Raw genomic sequence first — 25820 nt, forward strand, 5'->3', positions numbered from 1 at the left:
GGAATGTTTGGGCAGTGTGAGGTTTGTAGGGTGCTTGTAACTGGTCTGGTGCGTGTCTCAACATCCTCCATATATAGGACTAAATGAGTGTCCGTATTCTCAGCTTATTTTCCGGACAGTGTCAGGACATTGTGAGGAGGTTTTGCAGTAATGTGGTCTATTACAGTGGATGTTTTCGAGATCTCACGTGTGTTCAAAATGTTCACAAGATGTTGAAGACTCTATAGCCATTTTGGCCAGCTCTCTATAAATCAATAAATGAATCAGGGTTTTTGTAAAGTGTGACTAATCATCCGTATGGGTTTCAAGGTGCTGAGAGGGGGGGAGGTTCTGCAGTTCAGTTGAAGAGCCAGGTCCGGTGGTCCTTTTTGACGTGAGGCAGTGATGGTGATTGCCTGAGATGCAGAGGTAGGGAGTTCCAGGTCTTCGCAGTGAGATTGGAGAAGGCTCTTCCTCCAGCTGAGGTCTTCGAGATCCGTGGGATAGTGGCCAGGGCCAGATGGTTGGAGCGGAGATGTCTAGTCGATGTGTAGGAGAGGCGGTGGTTGAGGTTTTCGGGTCCGGTGTTGTGGAGGGCTTTGTAGGTGAGCGTGAGGAGCTTGAAGGTGGTTCTTTTGTTGAACAGAATCCAGTGGAGGTCTCTCAGATGCCCCTAGATGTGGCTTCGGTGAGGGATGGCCAGGATAAGTCCGGCGGAGGTGTTCTAAATGCGTTGCAATTACTTTTGGAATTTCTGAGCCGTGCCGGCGTAGAGTGCCAAGGTAGTGTGCCCTACTTGGTTTCACTGCTACTTTTGAAAACACTAGAGAGCTGTTTGGCAACAAGAGGAATGCCTTCTATTCTTCCACAAACATGGATCCTGTTTCCTTCTTCCAGGGACTAGGATCTCAGTGAGAAATCATAGTGAAGTACCAGGGACCCAGTGACAAAGCAGAATTAAGTTCTAATGGGTCAGGGCTCAGTTCTAATGCTGGTTTTCAGCTTGTCTGAGTAGCAGTACTGTCAAATTAAGAAATGTGAGGGTAGGCCTAAAACTGTTGAGGTGCTCCAACTTCCAAACAGTAGTGGACTTGACGGGCAGATGTGAGGCAGGAATTGATCCCGCTAGAGCAGAGGGCTTTTCAACATCCACTCTGCTGAAAATCAAGAAGAATTGCCAATGGCTGTTGCTCCTGTTAGCTAAATGGGCGGGGGGCATTGTGTAGTGAAATGCCCCTTTTTGCATGGTCACCCCCATTTTATTGCTGGATGTTAATGCTGGTTTCTGAGACTCTGCACACAGGGATACCGCTGTTCAGTGCCCAGTGTATGTGCTCTGACCCCTAAATAATGTCAAAATTGTCTGTCCTCCTAATTAGCATATTTATCTTGCCTATAAGTCCCTAGTGTGTGGTACAAAGTGTACTCAGAGCCTGTAAGTTAAATGTCACAAGTGGACAGCAGTACTCATTGTGTACCATTAGAGTGACAGCGCAAACATGACTGCAGGCTTTCCACTGTAGCCTGTCTGTACAGTTTTAAAACTGCAAGTTTGACCTGCCAAAATAACTCATTTTGGCATGCCTACGCCCTCCCTTTGAGTATTAATACATCATCCTTAAGTAGGCTTTACTGTCCATAAGGCAGCATGTGTGATATTTAAAAGTATGCATGTAAAGGTTTAATGTTAAAAAAGTCCTAAAAGCTATTTTTACTGTAGCAGGGTTAGCTGTTTTGTAGGAAAGCATGAAGATGCAACATTCAGGGTAATAATGTTATGTCTGGTAGGTAACAGCTACATATTAGTTCTTGGAATTTTTAAAATATCTATTACTTGCCCAATTCAATGTTAAAGTCGAGTTTGTAATAAATACTTTGGAAAATATACTTGTAGAAAGCTACCTTTTCCCTATATAAATCCTCTCGAAGCTCATTTACATGATCTTCAGCTGTCACCCAGGAGCCGAATAGCCCTGTTGATGAGGTTTGAACTTGCTCCCAAAGCAGAGGCAAAGGCCTTGAGCATGGGGAAGTGTTCTCGTCCTCTGGGAGACTGACCATCTGGGCTGTGCCCAGAAACTTGATTAACTTGAAAGAGGCCTACCCTTTCACAGGCAATTATTAGCTGGCACCTGGATACGGCCTTCTTTTGTTCATCTTGTTAAACTGGCACCAATCCCAGTGGCAGAGAAGTCACCCTCCAGAAATGGTTTGAAGTGATCACAGAGGAGGGCTTCTCATTTCCATTGCCACGCCTCTGGGGTGGGCACACCGAATGTGCACAAGAGCAAAGAGTTTCACCATCTTAAATTTGTGATTTGTTTGCAGTATGGCATACAGGAACTGCTATCAAAGGGGGTAGGATTACCCCGGGGAAGGGATTGGAGTTATCCACACCCACAGGCTAATACGAGGCATAATTGTAGCGCCCCTAGGCACCCTCTTCCGTACACTACTTGACCCGTGGAAGATAAAAGAAAGACCTGCTTCCACTTGCACCCAACCCAGGACGAAGAAGTGGACAGCAAGGGTCAGTTGGCTGACCTCCTGTTAAGCTGCAGGGACACAGAAACCTGCTAGCAGCCCTTTTCCTGAAGTGCCCAGCTCACTATTTCCAACTGGATCTCCACAAGTCCCTGCTGGAGTGATTCTTGACCCCAAAGTGCTGTTTCTGGGACCCTCGTGTATGTCTAAGTGTACTATTTCTAACATCCTGAAAAACCTGGGACTTAAAAATGTTTTGGCTCCAAAGACCTCCGGAGGATCGAGACAACCCTGCCAAGCCAATCCGATGAAGGTGCTATGCTGCTGGGCCAAAGAAAAAAAGTTGCTCTCAATAAAAACTTTTTCACAGAAGCAAATCTGTTTCAGCAGGATGTCATGAAGATGGTATCTAGTCTCATGGAGCCCTGTACAGCTACAGCTTGCAGCCTAGCCTAGCTGGAGGAATCAGACCTTCAAACAAGTGACTAAATCTGAATGTATAAATCTTCACCAGATGAAAGCACCAAAATTATTCATCTGGTGAAGGATCATCCTGGGGGGTAAATTAGAAATTTCTCCAGCTCAGAGCTTTACAGCAAAAAGTCAATAGCTTCATCAGGACCGTGTTCCGCAGCAATCCGGCTTCATGGAGCTCTTCTTGGCCTTGCCTTGGTAAGGATTTTTTACTTCCATTTCAGAGACTAGGTTAGAGGGTATGAACCTGGTTTCCATATCCAACCGGCCTGCGCTCCATCGCAGTTGGCCTTAATGTGCACCTAGTTCCCCATCAAGCGCAACCAGATAACCTCAGTGGGCGTTTAAAGCTTTTTGGCACTATTTTTATTTAAAATCTTAAAAATTCATATCTTTGAATCCCTTTAATGGATTATTGTCGTTTTGGTGCCATTTTGTTAATTAAGTTATTTTCTATATTTATAAATTAGAGTGCAATTTTTATTGTGTTATGTGTTCGACTTTTAACTATATTATTACTTCTAAATGCTATACACATTTTCTTAAGTTATGCCTGTCTGTTCTGTTACATAGCTACCTTTACTGGACCTAACAAGAATAGGGACATTACTGCTTGTGGTGGGCGCCCATCGACCCAAGCTAATTATCCACTATCTAACTCAAACCAAACAAATCATGTAGCCACAAGCATATTTGGCAATAAATAGTGAAAGTACAATGACTAAGCCAGTTGAATAACATTATAACGTGTTTTATGACGAAAGAACTACAGTATTGTATAGAGAACGCAATTGAGCCACAAAAATTGCAAGGAACAATAACAGAAAGTCAAGTAAGTACAGTAATGAAGCATGTGTGCAGGAGCACATGCGGTTCACACACAAAGGAGTATACATAACTAGGCAGTACCTGAGTGCATACATAAGACAAGTACTGAAGTTGATGCAAAGTATGTATGGTGAGAATAGGGGCTGTCATGGATTCTGGGGTGGGCTTAGTATCATCACATATCTTGTCTTTAAGCACTAGGGTGATATCATCCCATTGCCAAGCTCTGGGGTGCTTTCTTACGCCTCTGATTTTCTCATTATATTGTGGCATATGCTCAGCCTCTGCTCGTTGAAGAACTGAGCATAGTCACGTTTTTACTCTGGGGGGAGTGGTCGGTTCCCAGGTTGAGGTGATGGTCCTCTTGGCCAGGAGGAATGCGAAGTCCAAAAATGTTGTTACAAATTTATTATACTTCGTTAAGTAATCATAGAGTTCGATGCCCAAGGGCCTAATATCACTGTGACCTGTAGCCTAGAGCTATCAGAGTATGGAAACTTGCTGTCAATTGGGACTGGACTTGGTCCCAGTATTGTTTGAGAAGTCAGGGGTGACAAAACATATGCTGGTGGGAACCAGTCTATTCTTTGCAATTCCAACATTTGTCATCTTCACGAAGCTTTAATTTGTGTAACCTAGCTGGTGTCCAGTGTAATAGGTTCATAGCAAAGTATTTCACTTGGAAAATAGAGGGAGAAATGTTATTGCTCAGGGCTAGTTTATTAATATTTAGCCAGCTTCCTTCTGAAATGTGTCCAATTATTTCTGTATCAAATTGATTGGCCCATTTACTAGCAAGGGAGGACTGTTGCGGAAGAGGGGAGCTAGAGATTGTTTTGTATATTTTGGAAGCAATGTGACCAGACCTAAGCCAGCTCGATAAGCGGCCTGGTAAGGAGGGATATGTAGGCCTGTGAAGTTTAGATAGTTTGACTTTTAACTTTAGAAACTAGAAATCCAGCGGTGAAAGGTTACAAGTTTGTGCTAAGCTAGGGGGAATAGTGAGGGTCTATTGTCACCACCAAATAGATCTTTAATTTGTATAATGCCCTTGGATGCCAGATGACTCCGGAGTGAAATTATCTGCATCAGTTCTGGTCTTTGGATAATACCAGAGTGCTGTTATCATGGGGTTTTGTAGTGGTTCTCCATGTGTTTATTCAGCCTTTTTTGAGAACCCCTATAGTGTTGGAAAAGGTTGTCTACAATTGTGGAGATTTAAATTTTGGCATTGTGATGATGGCAGAATTATTAAATGGACCACAAAGAGCAGTCTCCATTTCCGCCCATCGTGGTAGGCGCAGGGATGGACGGACGCACCAGAAAGCACCTGGAGCAGATAAGAAAGCTGATTGATATAGACTCCAGTTGGGGAGACTACAACCCTCTAAAGAGATATCCTTCCTGAGGACTTTGTACGATATCCACACTCTCTTGTCTCTCCAGAGGAATTTAGAGGTTAATCTATCAATGTCTTGAAAGAAGGAGTTCGAAATATTGAAGGGGAGCATGGCGTGAATAAAGTTTATAATAGGTGTGATCATCATTTTGAGAGTCTGGATTCTACCCCATCACAAGATGAATTTAAGAGACTAGGAAGCGAGTAAGTCCCTGATTTTGCAGATGGTATGTATCTTATTAAATACTTTGCATTTAGCCCAAGGTGTAAAGCACTGGAAGTGAAGATAAGGCAGAAAATCCTAAAACACTTGATGAGTTGCTATCAGTTGAGGACAGGAAGGAGCTATTCGATTTCCTTAGATTGGCATATCATCTCGACGACAAGTGGACCCTGGCTCAGAATGTGAAAACCTTTCACTAGTGAGCAGTCGACTGCACTCTTAGGGTCTAATTCTCCCTTTTTTTAATACTAGGATTAAGAGGGCTTCGAGCAAATGGGGCCCCTAGACCTAATGGGTTACCAAATGCCCTGTTCCGCGCAAATGGTGATATGTGGGCAGGTATTCTACATCGTCTATTCAGGGACGTTTTGACTATGGGAATGGTCCCAGAATCTTGGCAAGGCAGTATAGTGCAACCTATTTATAAGAGCGGCCCAGTGGCTAATCCTGCTAACTATTGATTGATTTTGCTTACTAATGTTGATGCAAAGGTGTTTGCCTCAACTCTTTTGATAGAATTGAAAGATTGGGCTACACTGGAGGGCATAATACCATTCAATCAGACTGGTTTCCGGAAAGGTCAATCCACTATTACATATTTGCTGGCTTTAACAAATGTCACAAAAATATGTTAATATTTCACTTCTGTTCTTGGATTTTCATCACAATAAAATACACTGAACCTAATCTTCACAAAAGGTATTTACAAAAGTTTAAGCTATTGCCATTAAAACCTTTATTAAGGAAGTTTCAGTCAGACACACATACACTGTGCAACATAGCAGTTCAGCTCAACATAGTATAGATCAAGTCAGCAATCGGAAAACAATAAGACTAGCAAAAGTACTTGAAAGTTGAGAGCACAGCTCCTCTACGTGGGGGTCCCTCCCCTCAGACACATTACACTGTGCAACATTGCAGTACAAATCGACAAAGCATGGATCAAGTCAAGCATTTGGAAACAGATAGACTACATCGTACAAGGAATAGAAATACTTTAAGGTTGAGATCCCAGCTCCACCACACAGAGGTCCCTCCCCTCAAAGGGGGTCACACAGACTGTAATAACATCAGTAGGGAATGCCAAGAGGCAGGGGCCTCTACAGGGAGGGAGGAGGCAGTCACTGACTAGCACCGGCGGCCGCCGTGGGTGCAGGGCCGGCGAGGAGCACGGGAGAGGCTGCGCCATTGGGGTGGGAACAGGAATGGAGATAGATAACCAGAGGGACCCAAATGTCGACAGGTTGGGACTTGGCGGGTAGTAAATCCCAGAACTCCGATAGCAGAGTCTGACACCGAGAGGCATCCCCCAGCCAGCTCTCGGCTCTGGGAGCGGGTCTGCGACCCCAACACATGGCCACCCTGTGCCTAGCCAGGACCTGCAGCATCGCAATCAGAAGTCGTGAGGCATCGGGACAGAATTTAACAAAACCAAGGAGGCACAGAGGAGGGTCAGGATGCACTGTGGTGCTAGTAATGTCCGAGATAGTAGAACACACCTCCCGCCAAAATTCAGAGACCTACGAGCATAACCACGCTAAGTGTGCTAAGTCTGCGGCAGGGGCAGCGCAACGCAGACAGGTATCACTCGGGATGAACCCTAACTTGTGGAGCTGAGCAGGGGTGTGATAAAACCTGTGCAAATACTTAAAATGTATTAGAAGGAGCCGATAATTGGGTGACAGCTTTTTCGTCTGGTTCCAATAGTATAACCAGTCAGCATGCACAATGTCCATGCCAAGATCCGCGCTCCACGTCTCCGCACCCGGTCCGAGGAAATAGAGGTGGACATTAGAGAGAGTGCGTATAATTTGGTATCTAATTTGTGTGGGGATGGGGATGTATATATGAAGTCCAGAGCTGGCATGGTGGGTGGGGGCTGAGGGAATGAGGTGTGTAAGTTCCGGCAAATAGCACGCAGCTGGTAGAATAAAAGTGTGTCCAGTGGGCCCGAGGAGTCAGGAAGAGAGTAAAAAGTGTCCCCTGGGTAAAGGTCCGCCACTGTCCGCAAACCCAAACGCGACGCATGCCTAGACATGCTAGAAGGCTGAAATGGGGAGAAATCTGGGTGGTTCGCAATAGGCACAGCATTGGCAGAGAGTAGGGGGAGATTGAAGAGCCGGCGAAGGACGGACCACGCCCAGCGCAATGTCTCGACTGTGTCGTCCTCCGCCTGCGGGCGCACCGCCGGCGCAAACAAAGCCGTGGACAGAGGCCACGGGGAGGCAATATCCATCTCGTCGGCAACATGAGGTTGATAGGGAGTGGGATGGATCCAGAAGTGCAGAAAACTGGCCTGGGCGCACAAGGCGTAGATCTAAAAGTCAGGAGGGCCTAAACCGCCGGCAGACATGGGGAGAGTGAGGATATCGTAAGCGACTCTTGGCTGTCTCCCTGCCCAGACAAGCGAAATGATTAGGGAGCGCAATTTGCAAAAGAATTTAGAGGTAAGAGGGATAGGGATGTTCAAAATCAAGTAGAGGAATTTAGTCAGGACCACAATCTTGGCGATTGCGATCTGGCCCCCCAGGGATAGCGGAGCCTGCTCCCAGAAGGAATATTGGATTCCAGCCAGTCAACTGCACGACCGAAGTTAGATCTCTACAGTTCGTCCAGATCCCTACTCAGCCAAATGCCCAAATAGCGTGTGGGGCCAGAAGCCCACACAAACGGAAAGTCCGATGTGAAGGGCATGGTGGCATCAGTCAAGGGGAACAGAACAGACTTGCTCCAATTCACTTGAATGCTGGAAAGACCGCCAAAGCGTATAATTTCCCAGACAAGGGGGCTGAGGTTGTCTTGAGGATGACGAACGTATAGGGTCACATCGTCCACGTACATGGAAACAAGAAAGGAGCGCGCCGAAAAACCTATTCTTCTGTGGGTGTGGTGCTGCCAAGGGTTGGCAGCCAAGGGCTCCATAGCAATGGCAAAGAGCATGGGTGATAGGGGGCGAAGCACTGGCCATTGATACGGAGACGCACAAAGGGCTTGGTGTAGAGGAGTTTAATCTTACGCATGACATTTTCACTAAAGCCCATACGTGGCAGAGATAAAATAAAAAGGGCCACTCCAGAGTATTGAACACCTTTGTAGCATCTAGCAAGGCGGCCACGGCCGGAAGGTTAGGATTAATTTGATGTAACACTGAGAAAATTGTGCGGAGGTTGTGCGAAGTTGCCCTACCGGGAATAAAACCTGACTGGTCCGGGAGGGCAATGAGGGGCATAAGTAACATAGGACAGGAATCGATCAGTTTGGCAAAAATGTTATTATCAATGTTAATTATTGAAAGGGAGCGGTAGGAATCGCGGTGGTCCACAGGTGTATCGTGTTTAAGAAGCAAAGTTAACATAGCCTCACGGAGCGACAGCGGGAAGAGGCCATTGTCAAAGGTTCATTATACATAGCCGCCAAGTGTGGTTCTAGGAGGTCAGCATACGTTTTGTAGAATGAGGCCGGTAGGCCATCCAGGCCCGGGGCCTTATCACCAGACAAGCTGCTGATTTGCAAGAATTTCCTCCCTAGAGAACGGTTCTTCTAGGAACTTCCGCTGATAGTCCTCTAACCAGACTAGTGCAATAGGCTCAAAATATTGAATTAAGGCCTCCCGTGGTAGAGGAGTACCGGCAGAGTATAGCTGAGAATAAAAGTCCAGAAATCGAGATCGAATTTCCTCCGGGGAGGTAGCCCTGCACGAGCCACCGTCACTAAGGCCCTATATATAAGAGGCAGCACGCGGCGGGCGGAAGAGGTTAGCGAGAGTACGCCCCGGGCGGTCTCCCTCACCGAAATGACGAGCCTGACCCTCTCTGCCCAAGAAGGATAATTCACGGTCTGAATCCTCGGAAAACTCAGTGTGTTTTTGACGTATTAATGCCAGCATCTCAGGACTAGGTTGTGCAGCCAGGGCGGCATCCAGGTCTTTAATTTCCGCCTCGAGCCTGGCCAAAGTAGGGCAGATGGAGCGGAGAACACCAGCCTGTTTAGAAATACATTCGCCCGAAGGACGGTATTAAACCCTTCCCACAGTACCGAAGCGGAGTCTACCGACCCGGTGTTGAAGTCAAAATAGTTAGCAATGGCAGTGTGAATGTCCGCACAAAAGACAGTGTCTGGAGGGTGTTTGGGGGGAGACGCCAGGTGAATGCACGTTGCGAGAAGTGGGGAGGACAGAGGCGGATCTGGACCGGTGCATGGTCGGAAAAGGTGCGTGCCATTTGAGCTGCGTCGGTGAGACCCAGGTCAAGGCATCCGGGGAGGTCAGCCAAAAATCAATGCACGACCAACAGCCCCTCGCGCCGGTAACGCAGGTACCCTCATGAGTATCGGGGCGAAAGTGACGCCACGCGTCATAAAGAGAGTTGTCAGTTAAAATAGATGTGAGGGCCAAACGCCAGGCGGTTGGGACGTATAGGAGCCAGACCGATCGAGGGCCGCTGATAGGGTCACATTAAAATCCCCTCCCCAGATGATAGCCGCAGGGCCACAAGCGGAGATGAGGTACCAAATATGGTGAAAGAAGTCTGGGTCGTTTGAGTTGGGACCATGGACCATGGCAATCGTGACAGGCTGGGCCAGTAAGGAGCCGTGGAGAATGACGTACCTGCCCCCAGGATCAGTGAGGGCCTGAGTGGCGTGCCAAGGAAGATCCCTGCGTAACAGAGTCGAAAACCCCTGGCATATGAAGAGTAGGTAGAGAAGTGGGTTTCCCCCCAATAGCGCGCTTGGAGTCTGGAGAGGGAACCGGGCATCAGGTTTGACTCCTATAAGAGACACATATCTACCTTGTGTCGTTGTAAGTGTGAGTGAATCGGTCTGGCCTTACGGTGGTCATTTAGACCACGGACATTCCAGGTCCAGCAGACAATATCAGTCATGGGGAGGTGGTCCAGAGTGTAGCTTTCGCAACACAGGCGGGGGGACCCAAGGCAGGTGCGGGGGGAAGAAGAAGGCAGTCCAAAGAGCAGCTGAATGTAGCGCAAGCAGAGGGCATCGCATATAAGTGTAAGCTGCACATCTGGAGCTACCACTAACAGGGCAACACGGGTAGAGCATGCAGGGGTCGAAATGGCAGATGAGGCGCTGGGAAGCAGAGCGCGTCTGTAAGCAGGGGAGGTGCCCCGTGCTCCCCGATATGGAGGGTGGCGCATGTGAAGAGGCAGAGGAACCAGAGGAGCTATGTGAACATAAACAATGAGAAACCAGTGACTTGAAGCAAGACAAGGCAGGAAGTACAGTACAGTGTTGCGGTCAAAACCTATGAAGGCATTACTTAACAACCATACGGTGGAGGAGGAGCTTGGCGGACATCCGAGATGGCCACGTGAGCACAGCGCTCCCCGGACCCCCGCCGCTCCCGGCATAATATCCTGTATGAATCCTGATTTTTCGCGAGGATTTATATAGAGGACGTTGGGCTGATCTACCTGGACCTTTCAGAAATTGATTTGGACACCGGGTGCCTGAGTTATGATGAATCGAACTTTTGGGCTCCGCCCTTGAGGTGCGCCCGGGACTGGGTGAGGTTCGGTGGCCGTCTTGGAGTTGAACAACAACGGCAGGGGGATTTGACTGGTGGGTCCCCTTCTTAAGTTTCGGTTTCGATTCTGCCTCAGACTGGGACACTGGTGAGAGGGTCAGACCAGAACTGGTGCCAGGACACACGTCGGCTGTCGGGCCTTTGGCTGGACTATTTTCCTCGTTTGCTGCCTCTATCCTAGTGATACCCCTCTGGCGGTCCTTTGGTCCCGGGGTCTCCATTTCTGGTGCCCGGTCCGTTGACCCTGCTGAATCTTCTTGTGACGCATCTTCAAAATGGCGGGCAGAGGGGACCGGGAGACGCGCAAGACGAAGACACCTCCTCGCGGGGGTCCGGTCCAATCTAATGTTATGGACCGTTATACCCACTCTAAGGGGTCCCCCGGAGCTGTCCTGCCCGGTCCCAGTGCGTCTGACCACGTAGTGGATGCGTCGACGGAGCCCTCCTTGCAGGACATCATGGGCGCCATTTCTGGCATGAGGGAGTCAATAGGCCGACAGTACGAAACCTTGGCCCACAAACTTGACACTGTGGCAATCGAGGTGAATCTGATTCGTGCCGATCTCTCCAAAACGAACGAAAAGGTGAAGTCATTGGATATCAAATCATCCAGCCTCACGACGGACGTCTCTGAGATACAGACGGAGATTGGCAATCTCCGTAGGGTGAACGATTTCATGACCCGGCGCTTGGAGGACTTTGAGAACAGGGCACGTCGCTGTAATGTTCGCGTGGTTGGTGTGCCGGAGAACCCAGAACCCCACTCGGTTGATCTCCTGGTTGAAGACCTGATCCAGAACCACCTATCTCCATCTGGCCTTAGTAAATTTTTCACAGTGGAGCGTGCACATCGTGTTCCGGGGGGCCAGGGTAAGCCAGGCGCCCCGCCGAGACCTATTGTTGCGAAGCTTTTCCACTATAGAGATCGGGACGCTATCCTGCAGGCTTCGCGGGTGAAGGGCCCGGTGGCCTTTGAGAATGCCACGGTGAATTTTTATCCGGACTTTTCCCAACAGGTCCAGAAGCAGCGGATGGGATTTCGTGGTGCCAAGAAGCGTCTTAGGGACATGGGGATGCGTTACTCTATGCTCTTTCCGACCAGGCTGCGGGTTGAGTATAATGACCGAACTTTCTTCTTTGATCGGCCGGATGCTGTGAATGACTGGCTGGACTCCCTGCCTAGCCGACCTCCTGAGACTGAGTCCGATGCCCACCCGGGCGGTGCTGAAGGTGGTGTAGAGAGCTGAACATTTCGTCTATACCTGGTGCCTTGTTTTGAATAACTTTTCCAGGGGTGTACGCCTATGTTCCTCTACTGCTTATGTGTTTGATGTATGTTCTTTTTCTCGTCATGGGTCTTGATCGGGGGGCGGGTGGGACGGAGCCTTTCCTCCTCCGGGGTCTTTGTGTAGAATAGGGGTTCTTGGGCGACAGGCACACTGCAGGTTGGGGTGGCTTTTTAGCTTTTTGCAGGGGTGCAGGGTGGGGGGTGTTTTCTTGTTATTTGGGGGGAGGGTGGTAGGGAAGTTTGTTGTTTGTGTGTTCTGTTTTCAAGGCGACTTTATCCTGTATTTGAAAATGTTTTTGGTGTCATGCTCATTGGTGGGGGGTTTTGGCTTTGTCGGGTGGGATGGGGGGTAGCGGGTTGAGATTTGTTTCGTGGAACGTTAACGGTCTGGGAGATCGTATCAAACAAAGTGTGGTGTTGAAATGTATACGACGTTTATCTCCTGATATTGTTTTCCTGCAGGAGACTCATTTGGTAGGCAATGTTTGTCATGCAATGAATAGGTGGGGCTATCGCCTCGTGGCACATTCGGGGTTTACCTCGGGTTCTAGGGGTGTGGGTATCCTTGTTCGGGCTTCCCTCCCCCTAGCTATTGATGATGTGATTCAGGATGACCGGGGGCGGTATGCTGTCCTTGTGGGTCGCTATGAGGGTCGTGCCCTCTCCTTATTCACTGTTTATGTGCCCCCCGGCTTACAGACTTCTACCTTTTCAGATTTGGGCCGTGTCTTGTTGGACCTCCCTGATAGTACTCTCTTTCTGGCTGGTGATTTTAATTCGGTGTTCTCTGGTCTCCACGATCGCCACCCCCCTAGAGATACTCCTGCGGCCCAACAGTGGTTGGGTGGATTTTTGGATACCTTTGGCTTGGTGGATTGCTGGAGGCTTTTGCACCCCACTCAGCTTCAGTACACCTTTCATTCTGGGGCCCATGGGAGTCTGTCTAGGCTGGATTATTTCCTGATGCCTGCGGCTCAGTCGCCAGCGGTGCGTGAGATTGTACACCTACCCAGGGGTATCTCTGACCACTCTCCGCTCTGGCTTCGTTTTGAGGTTGGAGTGGAGGCAGTGGGCCGGGTGGCTCCCATCAATCCGTGGTACCTTACCTCCCCCGAGACCCGCAGCCTTTTGCTTAAATCTTTGGACGCGTATTTTCTGGATAACGAGGGGTCTGTTTCCTCAGCTGTGTCCCTATGGGAGGCCTTTAAGACGGTGATTCGTGGGCAGGCCCTCTCCCTTATTGTTGAAGCTAAGAGGGCGAGGAATAGAGAGGTGGTGGATCTTGAGGGAGAGATTTCTGCATTGGAGGATGCTTTGGAATCTGGTGTCACGTCTGCGAAACTCCATGCCCTGGGTCTGAAACAATTTGCCTATAAGTCCATGGTCACAGATGCTGCTAAAGTGATGTTTCGGGAGCAACAGGGACGTTTGTATGATGTGGGTGACAAAGCGGGTAAATTGCTGGCATGGCTGGATAAGAAGGAGAGGGCTAATCGTGTGGTACCCGTGATTCAGTCTTTGAGTGGTGAGAGTGTGACGGACCCGATTGGAATAGTTGACCGTTTTGCTGAGTATTTCCGTGTGGTGTATACCCCTGTGTCTGTGAGAGATGTGGCTGACTCTCGCCTTCTATTGCGTGATATAGCTCTGCCCAGTGTTTCCGATTTGGATCGTGTGGCGTTGGACTCCCCCTTTACTGTTGATGAGATAGCTACTGCCATTCGTTCACTCCGTTCGGGCAAAGCATTGGGCCCGAACGGGTTGCCAATTGAACTGTACAAATTGCGTCCCGACAGGGTGGCTCCGTATCTTCGCGCCATGTTTCTAGAGTCCCGGGAACGGGGTATTCTCCCTTATGATCAGCGACTGGCCACGATAGTTGTCATCCCCAAGGATGGTAAACCGCGAGATCTTTGTTCCTCCTACAGGCCCATATCCCTGCTAAATGTTGAACCCAAGGTATTGGCGAAACTCCTGGCGTCCCGCCTCCTGACGGTCATTAGTGGCTTGGTCCATCCAGATCAATCCGGATTTATCCCGCATCGCAACACGGCTCTGAACCTACGTCGTCTTCACGGCGCGATTGCGAGGGCGGGGCTTCTGACGGAGCCGGCCATTTTGGCATCGTTGGATGCCTCAATGGCTTTTGACACGGTGGAATGGCCTTATCTTTGGGCGGCTCTTGAGAAATTTGGTTTCGGGCCTGAGTTTATTGGTTGGATCAAGTTATTATATGCGGAACCTCTGGCACAAGTAGTGGTCAATGGTAGGGTTTCGGCTCCTTTCACCCTTGGTAGAGGTACCCGTCAAGGATGCCCCTTGTCTCCGTTGCTTTTTGCACTCGCCCTGGAACCATTGGCTGCTTGGCTTCGGTGGGAACCTTCGCTCAAGGGGATTCGCTGGTCTCCGGACTTTGAGGACCGCGTTTCACTTTACGCGGACGACATTCTTTTATATCTCACTTCCCTGCGCAAATCTCTGTCCGTTTTATTTGACGTTCTTGCTTCCTTTGGTGCCAACTCAGGCCTCGTTATTAACTGGGCCAAGTCCTGCGTGTATGTTCTTTCGGGTGTTTTGCCCCCGTTGCCGAGCAGACTTCCTATCCAGGTGGTCCAGTCTGGCTTCAAATATTTAGGGATCTTTATTACGTTGGACTCCTCGCTCCGCTTTGAGCGTAATCTCCTCCCCCCGTTGCTTAGATTGCGACTGGATGTGGCCCGTTGGCGTAAGCTTCCTTTGTCTCCTCTGGGCAGGGCGGCCCTGTTTAAAATGATGTCCTTGCCGCGGTTCCTTTACGCGCTCCAGAACTCCTATGACGCAATCCCCAAGACCTATTTCCGAGAAATCGAGAGTCTTCAAAGGCAATTGATTTGGGACGGGCGTCCACGTATTGCCCTCGCGAAACTCACCATCCCTTGGTACGACGGGGGCATGGCGCTCCCCGATATCAAGCGATATTACTGGGCTTCCCAGTTGTCTGCTATTAATCACGTGATGTTTTCACCGGGTCGGAATCCTGCGTTCGAGATGGATAGACTTCAGCTGCCGGGTGGGGACTTTAATAGAGCGCTTTATTCTCGATCAGCCGGGCGCCATCTTGTGGGCCCATCCAGGATTGCAGTAACTGTATGGCGAGCCGCGAATGTGAGTTTGGGATGGGAGGATCGACTGACGCTGGCGAAGCCGCTTTATGCCTCGGAACGTTTGGGCTGTCTCTGGTCTACCAAGGGTTTCGACCGCTGGGATATGATTGGGATTTGTAAGGTGGGTGATGTATGCTCGAAAGGTAGTGTGAAGTCGTTCCAGGCCCTCCAGGCGGAATATGGTTTGAATGGTAGGGAATTTTTTCGTTATCTGCAGGTCCGGCACGCCCTCGCCTCAGTTTTGACTCCTGATGAGGCCCTGCCCGAGTCTTCCCCCCTCGAAGATCGTGTCCTTGATGGGCACCTGCCTGATAGCACTATTTCCCTGATCTATAAGAAGCTGATCAATAATCGGGCGGACTTATTGGCCCGACTTCGGGAGGCTTGGGTCAGCGATGGGTTGGAACTGGACGACGAAGATTGGCAATCGGCACTCTCTTCTCCCAAGGAGGTAGCCATTCCTGCCCGTCTCCGTTTGGTTCAACTTAAGATCCTTCATCGAGTGTATGTCACTGGTCCGCGTCTGGTGACGATGGGATTTTCCTTGGATGGGTTATGTAAGCGTGGTTGTGGGTCGAGTGCTACCTTTTTACACATTCTTTGGGAGTGCCCGGTTGTGGCTGCTTACTGGACTGCTGTGCTTGAGGTGATGACTGACGTGACTGGTGTGGCCCTGCGGCCGGAGCCTCGACGATGTCTGTTGAATGTGTGGGAGCCCACTGACTACTCTGTGGCCCAGACCAGATGGGCTACCTTGGGTTACATGATTGCGAAACGGGATGTTGCGCAACTCTGGGGCGCTTCCAGGCCCCCTGAGGTCTCGAAATGGGAGGATAACATGGACTGGTCCATGTTTCGTGAGAAGACTGTTTATGTGGCCAGGGGCAGACCCAGGGCGTGGACGAAGATTTGGGGCCAGTGGAATGAATATCGTGGGGATATCTGTACCCCTCCCCTTGTAGGCACTGCTGAGGTTATCTTATCTCCCTAGGCGAGCGTTCCCGGAACCCTTTCATGCTGTTTTTTGCATTTTCGATTCTCCCCGCTGCTCCCCTTCCCCCCCGACCTTGTTGGAGCCTCAGGGCTCTGGGTATGTTCTCCTGTTCGTGGACCATCCCCTCCGTTCTTTGGGCTGACCTTCATTACCATGCATTCGCCTTTTTAGTGTTTGTTTCGCTTTTTGTATAAAATAAAAATTCGAAATGCTCTGTGACATGTGAGGAGTAATGCTTTGTGCTGGATTTGTACCTGACCACGGGTGTACATTTCTAATTCATGCCTTGTGCCTTATTATTAGCGGCCAGCCCGTGAGGTTGTAGGCCCATTCTTGTATTTTTCTATGCTTGCTCAAATAAAGGTTTTTGAAAAAAAAAAAAAAAAAAAACAAAAAAAAAACCTACCATACGGTGGCGAACTGAAGCCACCTCCTCAATAGAGGAGCATAGAACCCCAAAAGCCCCCACCTCAACCCCACCCCATCCCAACCCAACAATCCCTGACCTAGAAACCTCTCCAACCCCGCACCCACTCCAACCCACCAATCAGGCTGAGTAATCTACCCGCCCCACCCGGGGACCCCCAACTGGGAGAAGAGAAACAATGGAATGAAAGGGAATCATCCCGTGAGGGCATGGCAGGGCTAGGCATACACCCCTGCAAACAAGCAGGGTGGCCATGCTGAGGTTATGTCAGGCATCATTCAGAAAGAGGATAAAAGAATCAATAATGTCTGCATTGTTAATCGTTGTCGCTGAGACGACCTGCACCGTCGGGCTGAGATTTAGAAAGGGAGGAGCGAGCATCTTTGTCCAGTTTCATGGCAAACGCCAGGGCCTCTCTGGGATTGGGGAAAACTTGTGTTTTTGTGCTCTGCCGAACCCTCAATTACGCCGGATAAGCCAAGGAGTATGAGACCTCGTGTTTCTGAAGAATGCGCTTAACAGGGAGGAATTCTCTCCGGGCAGCTTGGATAGTAAGGGTGTGGTCCGGGTAAAAGGAGAGTGCGTTACCCTGGCGGTTGATGGTGCCACTGGCACGTGCAGCACGAAGGAGGCGTCCCGATCCCGGTAATTCAAGATCTTGGCGATGATGGGGCGTGGAGGCAGCCCGGGACCGGGACGTGGTCCAAGAGAACGGTGTGCACGCTCTACAATGAAAACCGAGGAGAGGACTTCACCGAAGAGTTCCTTAATCAGCTGTTCCACAAAATCTTCTATCCTCGAAAGGTTGGTGTACTCCGGAGGCCCGTGATGCGGAGGTTGCTTTGGCGGGAGCGGCCCTCTAAATCTTCATTCTTTTCCCGGATAATCGCCAAGATCTTGTCCATCTGGAGTAGTTTCTGTCGGTCTTGGGTGGCAGCATCCTCGGCGTCCGACACTCTGTATTCGACATGGTGTATCCGGTTATCATGGGAGTCGACACGGGCCTTCACTGACGGGCTGACAGTTGGTCTAGCTGGGTCGCTATACCCGTTACTGTTGACTTGATGTCCAGCATGATTGCCTTGAGGTCGTCCTCACGATTAGAGGGGGCCTCCATGGTGGCAGCGTAGTCGGCACCCTCGGAGCCCGCACCGTCCTGGCGAGAGGATCTTCAGAGCTCAAAGGCAATCTTGGGATGTTTTGGGTCATTTTTCCCCATGATGAGAGACCATGGCGGCAATAGAGAGGCCCATACGAGGCAAAAGACAGTCAATACGGCCAGAGGCACGCTGACCCCCAGCAGCTGGCAGCGGAAGGCAGTGAGAGACAAGTAGGATCCACTCGATGGGGCCACCAGAAAATGTAGGAGAGACACCTAGAAGAATATGAGAGGCACGGAGCAACTAGGATAAGGAGGTGGGCGAGACCGTCAGGCTCCGGTGGCGCCCCCCACAGCAGGCAGCACACAGGCAAGGGAACATTCGAGGCCACAGCAGGACAGAGGCATGATTGCAACGGTGCTGTCCCCAGGAGGGGATCCAGGCCAGGAGTGATAGACACTTAGTGGAATCCAGGCGCGGCACGGAGAAGCAGCGGGCAGCGCCCGCACGGCAGAGCAGAGCAGAGCAGGATAACAGCTGGCGGGGTTGGGGGGCGCACACCAGACTGAGGCGGAACGAGTGGCGAGCCGCGGGGGGCCGGCCGCTCACGTCACAGGGCCCGGGTGCCCACGGCGGCCACGATAAGCGGCCGGAAGGTCACCGAAGAAACAGCGCCTGTTCCGCAGCACACCAGGCCAGGCGGAACAGCCCGCAATCCCCCAGCCCCGCACGCAAGGCCACAGAGGCAGCACCACTCACCCCCTGGTGGCAATCGGAGTCCCGGGTCGATTCTCCGTCGTGCGCGGCACTCACGCCAGTCCGAGGCTGAGAAGGCCAAACCTCGCGGTCCCGAGGCCGTAGGCCCAGCGTCCCTCACCAATGGCACAGCACCACCGCAGGGCCCAGCCGGGAGGTGACGGCGAGATGAATCAGTGCCTCACTTGCAGGGGAGTCAGGATTCAGCGTCGGAGTGCAGCGAGGGTAAGGATGCCAGCAGGATATTTACGGATAGTTGAGCTTGGCCGGCAGAGCCCACTCAGAGTGCGGCCATCTTGCATCCGACCAAGCCACGCCCCCCTTGCTGGCTTTAACTTTAATTGCGGAGAGGGCTGTCTTAAATAAGCAACATTTATATATTGCTTTTATTGACCTTAAGGCCGCCTTCGACTCAGTGCCATGGAACCTGTTATGGAAAAAATTGGTGGATCGTGGCATCTCGAGGAAATTGTTGAATGCCATCATTCTTTTGTATACCAATACCTGGGTCCAAGTCATGTTGGGTGATGGAAACTCCTTATCAAGGAAAATAAGAACATATAATGGTCTAAAGCAGGGATGTGTTCTTGCCCCCTGTCTATTCAATTTATTTTTAGCAGATCTTTTCCAATATTTGGATATGGAAAAAGGCCATGTTCCTAGGATGGGAGGGGGGGAGAAAATTAGTTATCTTCAGTATGCCAATGATACTATTCTTGTGAGTCATACCACTATCGGCTTACAAAGACTTATTACCACCTTTGACGACTACTCCCAACAGAATGATCTGGAATTGAATGTAAAAAAAACTAAAGTAATGAAAGTTGGTGTAGCAAAACAGAAATGTAATACCTGGAAGGTAAGAGCAGGTACAATTGATACTATTAAGACATATAGATACCTTGGGGTGGTGTTTTACAACCGTGTGACTTTTAAATTTCATCTTAAGGATCTAAGGGCTACGGCTGTGACTCTGATCCATGCTTTTAAACTGCCAGTCATATGATTTTATTCTTAAAGTAATGAAAGCTAAATTACAACCAACTCTCATATATGGTTCTCCTATTACTAGACAGAAAGACTTGAAAATACTTGACCTATTGGTGTTTAAGGTTTTTAAAACAACCTTTGGGATTGCTATATCAGTGTGTCAAGCAGGAATAAGAATGGACTTTGGTCTCCAGAGACAGAGCCTGGTATCAAAAGGAGCATTTTTTAAATGCATGGCAACATTGTCTGCATCAGATCCATCATCCTCAGGGAACATTTGTTGGCAAGAAATAAAAAGGTCTGTCTATGCGGCTCAATGGAGATCTTATATTCTAACCTCCCTAAGAGACACCGGCCTGCAAATTGCACTACAAGACCTGAAAATACCCAATTAGAAGTTAATTTAAAAAAAACTTATTAAAACTGAATTGTTTAAAGTAGATTGATTTAGCAGAGAAAAATTATGCATGGTATGTGATTAATTCATACCAATCACTATGTATTCAGCCATATTTGAATGTTTTTTTCTCAGCAAACTTTAAAAATATGTTTTTAAGACTGTGTATGGGATTAAAACCAACAAAGGAGGGCACGCAATCGTGGATTAAGCAGTGGCCGGACTCTAATTGTGGACTTTGTGGTTGGCCACAGGAAACTAGTCCATATAGTGTGTGTGTACCCTAAGTTGATCAAGCTTCGACGTATAGTTTTGAGACCTTATTTCTTGAAGAGCGGGGTTAGATCTGCTCGTCAGGCATTCATCATGTCTTTATCTGGGGAATCGATTCCATAAACATTGAAAAGTTTACTGCGTTTCAGCACAGCACTGGAAGCAGTCAGATCTTCTAAGATCCTGCTTCAGCAGAGATGACTGTAAATGCTTTTCTGCTCTCAAAACTGTCGCCATGTGGACAGGCAGCAAACTGAATTACAAAGGAGGAGGGAGAGGAGTAATTTCTGATATTTATATGTTTCCCTTCTCTTCATTGCTTGATTTTGCTCGCGGAAAAAGTGTCACTCATGGACGTTGAAATGTCACGGCGCCTGGCAGGTGTGAGCAGCAGGCAGCGCTTCGAGCTCCAGAGGTGGCGCGGCAGAGCCAGACTGAGCCGCTTCCTCCAAAAACAAACTCCACCGCCTTTGGTAGTACGTGACGTCCCCCCACCGCGCCAGACTAATGGATGTATAATTACACTGCGCACTGCCGTGACGTCAAGATTTGAGTACCGCGCCACAGTAAATATTCATAATGAAACATTGTTGCACTGTGCAGTGAGCCTGCCAGCAGCCTTAACTGCAAGACTTAAGCCTGCATGGAAAACAGCGCGCCCTCCACCGGCGGGGCGCTGACACACTGTAAGTCCATGATATAGTTTAGGCAGCGCTTCAGTGAGGCTGCTGAAGCACTATGCATGTGCGTGACAATGCATTTCAGTGCGGTGATGCGGAGCACCACACTGAAATGCATTAGTCTAACGCATGATGCGTGATACTTGGAAGGACTTTAAGTAGTGGGCTGTTCGTTGAAAGAAGATTTTGATTTACCATATAGCAAAGGCCTTATCTCTTTTTAAGAAATAATAAATCAATCACCGAATATTTCTGTTTTGAGTGCAGGCACTTGGAAATTATTCAGTCAAATGGTTCCAAGAAACAGATGCCTGGAGCGCCACATCATTTAAATGCATTGGAATTTGGAATGTGTTTTCATTGAAGTGCAACTCTTTATACAGGAACAATATTGACCACAATGTACTTGTAGGGCTACTGAGTTGTGTTTAGCCGGAAAACGATAGTTGAAAGCTATTAGTGAGTCAGAGATCAGCTCTCCCCCTGCAGCTCCGCCTGTCAGCGCACAGCCTACGGTCTCACCCAGGCAGGGTTCGAGACCTCTCCCTGCTGGGTCCTGGGCATATTTTCTACTTTCTTTTTTACATTTCTGTTTGGCTTGCTTTTGCCTTAATTTCTCCTGTAGCCCATAACGCTGCTTCTGTGTTTTTTCGCGCCGCAACCCGCCCTGCTCCCGCCTCCCAGCCGCATGCCTCTCCCCCTCCCCTACTTAAACGGCGACCACTGCAGGGAGCGCGAGCTAGACCCCTGACCCTCGGTCAGAGATCAGCTCTCCCCCTGCAGCTCCGCCTGTCAGCGCACAGCCTATGGTCTCACCCAGGCAGGTTTCGATACCTCTCCCTGCTTGGTCCTGCACATATTTTCTATTTCCTTTTTTTATATTTCTGTTTGGCTTGCTTTTGCCTGCATTTCCCCTGTAGCCCATAACGCAGCTTCTGTGTTTTTTTCTGCCGCAACCCACCCTGCTCCCACCTCCCAGCCGCACGCCCCTCCCCTACTTAAATGGCGACTGCTGCAGGGAGTGGGAGCTAGACCCCTGACCCTCGGTCAGAGATCAGCTCTCCCCCTGCAGCTCCACCTGTCAGAGCACAGCTTTCGGTCCCACCCAGGCAGGGTTCGAGACCTCTCCCTGCTGGGTTCCGCGCATATTTTCTATTTTCTTTTTTCTTTTTTACATTTCAGTTTGGCTTGCTTTTGCCTGCATTTCCCCTGTAGCCCATAACGCTGCATCTGTGTTTTTTCCCGCCCCAACCCCTCCCCTTCCACCCGCATGCCCCTCCCCTACTTAAATTGCGACCGCTGCGGGGAGCGCCAACTAGACTCCTGACCCTCGGTGAGAGATCAGCTCTCCCTCTGCAGCTCCACCTGTCAGCGCACAGCTTATGGTCTCACCCAGGCAGGGTTCGAGACCTCTCCCTGCTGGGTCCTGCGCATATTTTCTATTTTCTTTTTTACATTTCTGTTTGGCTAGCTTTTGCTTGAATTTTTCCTGTAGCCCATAACGCTGCTTCTGTGTTTTTTCCCGACGCAACCCGCCCCGCTACCGCCTCCCAGCCGCAAGCCTCTCCCCCTCCCCTACTTAAATGGCGACCACTGCGGGGAGCGCGAGCTAGACCCCTGACCCTCGGTCAGAGATCAGCTCTCCCCCTGCAGCTCCGCCTTTCAGCGCACAGCCTTTGGTCTCACCCAGGCTGGTTTCGAGACCTCTCCCTGCTTGGTCTTGCACATATTTTCTATTTCCTTTTTTTATATTTCTGTTTGGCTTGCTTTTGCCTGCATTTCCCCTGTAGCCCATAACGCAGCTTCTGTGTTTTCTCCCACCGCAACCCGCCCCGCCCCTCCTTCCAGCCTCACGCTCCTCCCCTACTTAAATGGCGACCCCTGCGGGGAGCGCGAGCTAGACCTCTGACCCTCGGTCAGAGATCAGCTCTCCCCCTGCAGCTCTGTCTGTCAGTGCACAGCCTACGGTCCCACCCAGGCAGGGTCCAAGACCTCTCCCTGCTGGGTCCTGCGCATATATTCCTTTTTACATTTCTGTTTGGCTTGCTTTTGCCAGCATTTCCCCGTATCCCATAATACTGCTTCAGTGTTTTTTCCTGACGTAACCCGCCCCGCTCCCCGCTCCCACCTCCCAGCCGCATTCCCCTCCCCTACTTAAATGACGACCGCGCGCAGCGGGTGCACCTAAGGCAATCCCAACTGCTCCAGGACCGCGCCCACACGAGCCACGACTTCCGACAACGCTACGACGCCGGCTTCCTCCACGGACTCAACACCGGTCGTCCATCAAATTGCTTCCAGGCCAGCCCGATAATCACCCACGGACCCTTCACCTGCCGAAGTTGCAACTATACCAGCCGTCAAACACCACCCGCACATCCTACCCCACCCGTCAGAGCAGAACACAAGCACCCCAGATGCATACTACTTAACACCCGCTCCATCCAACTCTGGGACCTCCTCGACTCAGTCTCCCCGGTCGTCTCCTTCTTAACCTCTTCCATGCTGGTGACGGAACCGCTCCGTCACCAGCCTCGGTCGCGCTGTGCTGGTGACGGAGCGGTTCCGTCACGGCTCGCTCTGCGCGCCTGCGCGATGCTGATTTCGCGCCTGCGCGGCGCGTTCTATTGAGCGGGCGGGGCCGTGACGGAAGCGCTCCGTCACAAGCACAGCGCGCCCGGGGCTCGTGGCGGAGCGGTTCCGTCACGAGCATGGGAGCGCCGCGCGGCCCCCCATTCCCCTAGCGCTGCGGCGGAATTGCCGCCACAGCGAAGTTGTTAACAGAAACCTGGATGGACTCCTCCTCGGCACCCGACATTGACATAGCCATCCCAGATGGCTACAAGATTACCAGAAGGGACCACACCAACAGACCAGGAGGAGGAATCACCATTGTCTACAGGAATACCCTCAGAGTCTCGACCTGCACAATAGACATCTCCAACACCGCCAAACACCTGCACTTCCAGATCCACACTGACCCCCAACACCACCCTCAGTGGAACACTCATTTACAGACCCCCGGACACCGACCACAGTTCATCGACGCCATCTCCAACATCATCAACATGCATGCTCTTGCTTTCATGGACTAGGTCCTCCTCGGAGACCTGAATTTCCACCCAGAGAACGCCGACGACAGCAACTTCAGCGTGCTGCTCGATAACCTCACCAACCTCGGACTCAAACAGCTTGTCATGACCCCACCCACACCTCCGGACACACGCTCGACCCCATCCTCTCCACCAGCAACCACATCACCTAGCTCCACTGAACCGACCACCGCTGCGTCCACTTCACCTTCAAGAAACCCACCACGCACCACCACCCGCAACGGATCCCCTACCGCAGCTGGAACAAGGTCACCGAAGACCAGCTCATCACCACTCTCACCCGAGACACACCATCAGACACCACTAACACCGACACAGTCGCCAGCTACCTCATGAAATGGATCGACGACTGCGCCAACACTCCGCCCAATCAAAAAACCCTCAAACAGACGCACCGACAGAAAGGCCAGCTAGTTCACCACCGAGCTCCAGGAATCCAAGCGGACCTGCCGAAGACTCGAGAAAAAGTGCCGCCACGAACAGACACAGGACAACCACGCACCCCCAAAGAACGCCAGCCGCAAGCACCACCAAGTCATCTGAGCCACCAAAAGGACCTCCTTCAAGGAACACATCAACAACAAAGCACACAACAGCAAAGAGCTCTTCAACATTGTGAAGGAACTCTCCAACCCCAGCTCCAACGACATCCCACCATCACAAGACCTTAGCGACTCCCTACCCACCTTCTTTCACCGCAAGATCGCAGACATCCACGACACCCAGACCCTCCCTGCAGCTGCCGACACCGCAGACTCACCACCCCCCAGCCTCACCAACCACCTGCTCTCCTGGACCCACATCAACACAGAAGACACCATCAAGACCATGAACACCATCCACTCCTGCTCACCATCCGACCCCTGCCCTCACCACGCCTTCGACAAAGCAAACCGCATCATCGCACCCCAACTCCAAAAGATCATCAACAGCTCCTTCGAGACCGCCACCTTCCCGGAAAGCTGGAAGCATGCCAAGATCAGCGCCCTACTCAAGAAACCCACAGCGGACTCAAAAGACCTCAAGAGCTTCCGGCCCATCTCCATGCTCCCGTTCCCGGCGAAAGTCATCGAAAAGATCGTCAACAGGCAACTGACCCACTTCCTCGAGGAGAACAACATCCTGCACCCGGTTCAATTCAATCGGATTCCGCAGCAATCAAAGCACTGAAACCGCCCTCCTCACTGCTACAGATGACATCAGGACCCTACTGGACAATGGCCAAACCCTGGCCCTCATCCTCCTGGACCTCTCAGCCGCCTTCGACACCGTCTGCCACCGAAGCTTACGCACACGCCTACACGACGCAGGAATATGTGACAAAGCCCTGGACTGGACAACATGCTTCCTCACCGTCAGAACCCAGAGGGTCCGCCTTCTCCCATTCTGTTCTGAAGCCACCAAAATCATGTGTGGCATGCCCCAAGTATCATCCCTCAGCCCCACCCTCTTCAACGTCTACATGGCACCGCTCGCCAACATCGTCCGCTCGCACAACCTCAACATCGTCTCCTACGCCAACGACACTCAACTGATCCTCTCACTCAACAAGAGCTCCGCCACCACCAAAACAAACCTCCACGAAGGAATGAAGGCCGTTGCCAGCTGGATGCAGACCAGCCGCCTGAAACTTATTTCGAACAAGACAGAGGTCCTCATCCTCGGCTCCACCCCCTCCGCCTGGAAGGACTCTTGGTGGCCAGCCATCCTGGGAGCCGCACCCACACCCA

The 25820-nt window shown here is 50.6% G+C and overlaps 1 protein-coding gene across 1 annotated transcript in view; it reads left to right on the forward strand.

Annotated features, from left to right (window-relative positions):
• The window catches only part of AASDH (aminoadipate-semialdehyde dehydrogenase), a 550271-nt gene that overhangs the window by 501744 nt on the left and 22707 nt on the right, over window positions 1-25820 (forward strand). The gene's annotated exons all lie outside the window — the stretch shown is intronic.

The sequence above is a fragment of the Lissotriton helveticus genome, chromosome 2_2 (assembly GCF_964261635.1).
Source record: "Lissotriton helveticus chromosome 2_2, aLisHel1.1, whole genome shotgun sequence".
Classification (NCBI taxonomy): Eukaryota; Metazoa; Chordata; class Amphibia; order Caudata; family Salamandridae; genus Lissotriton; species Lissotriton helveticus.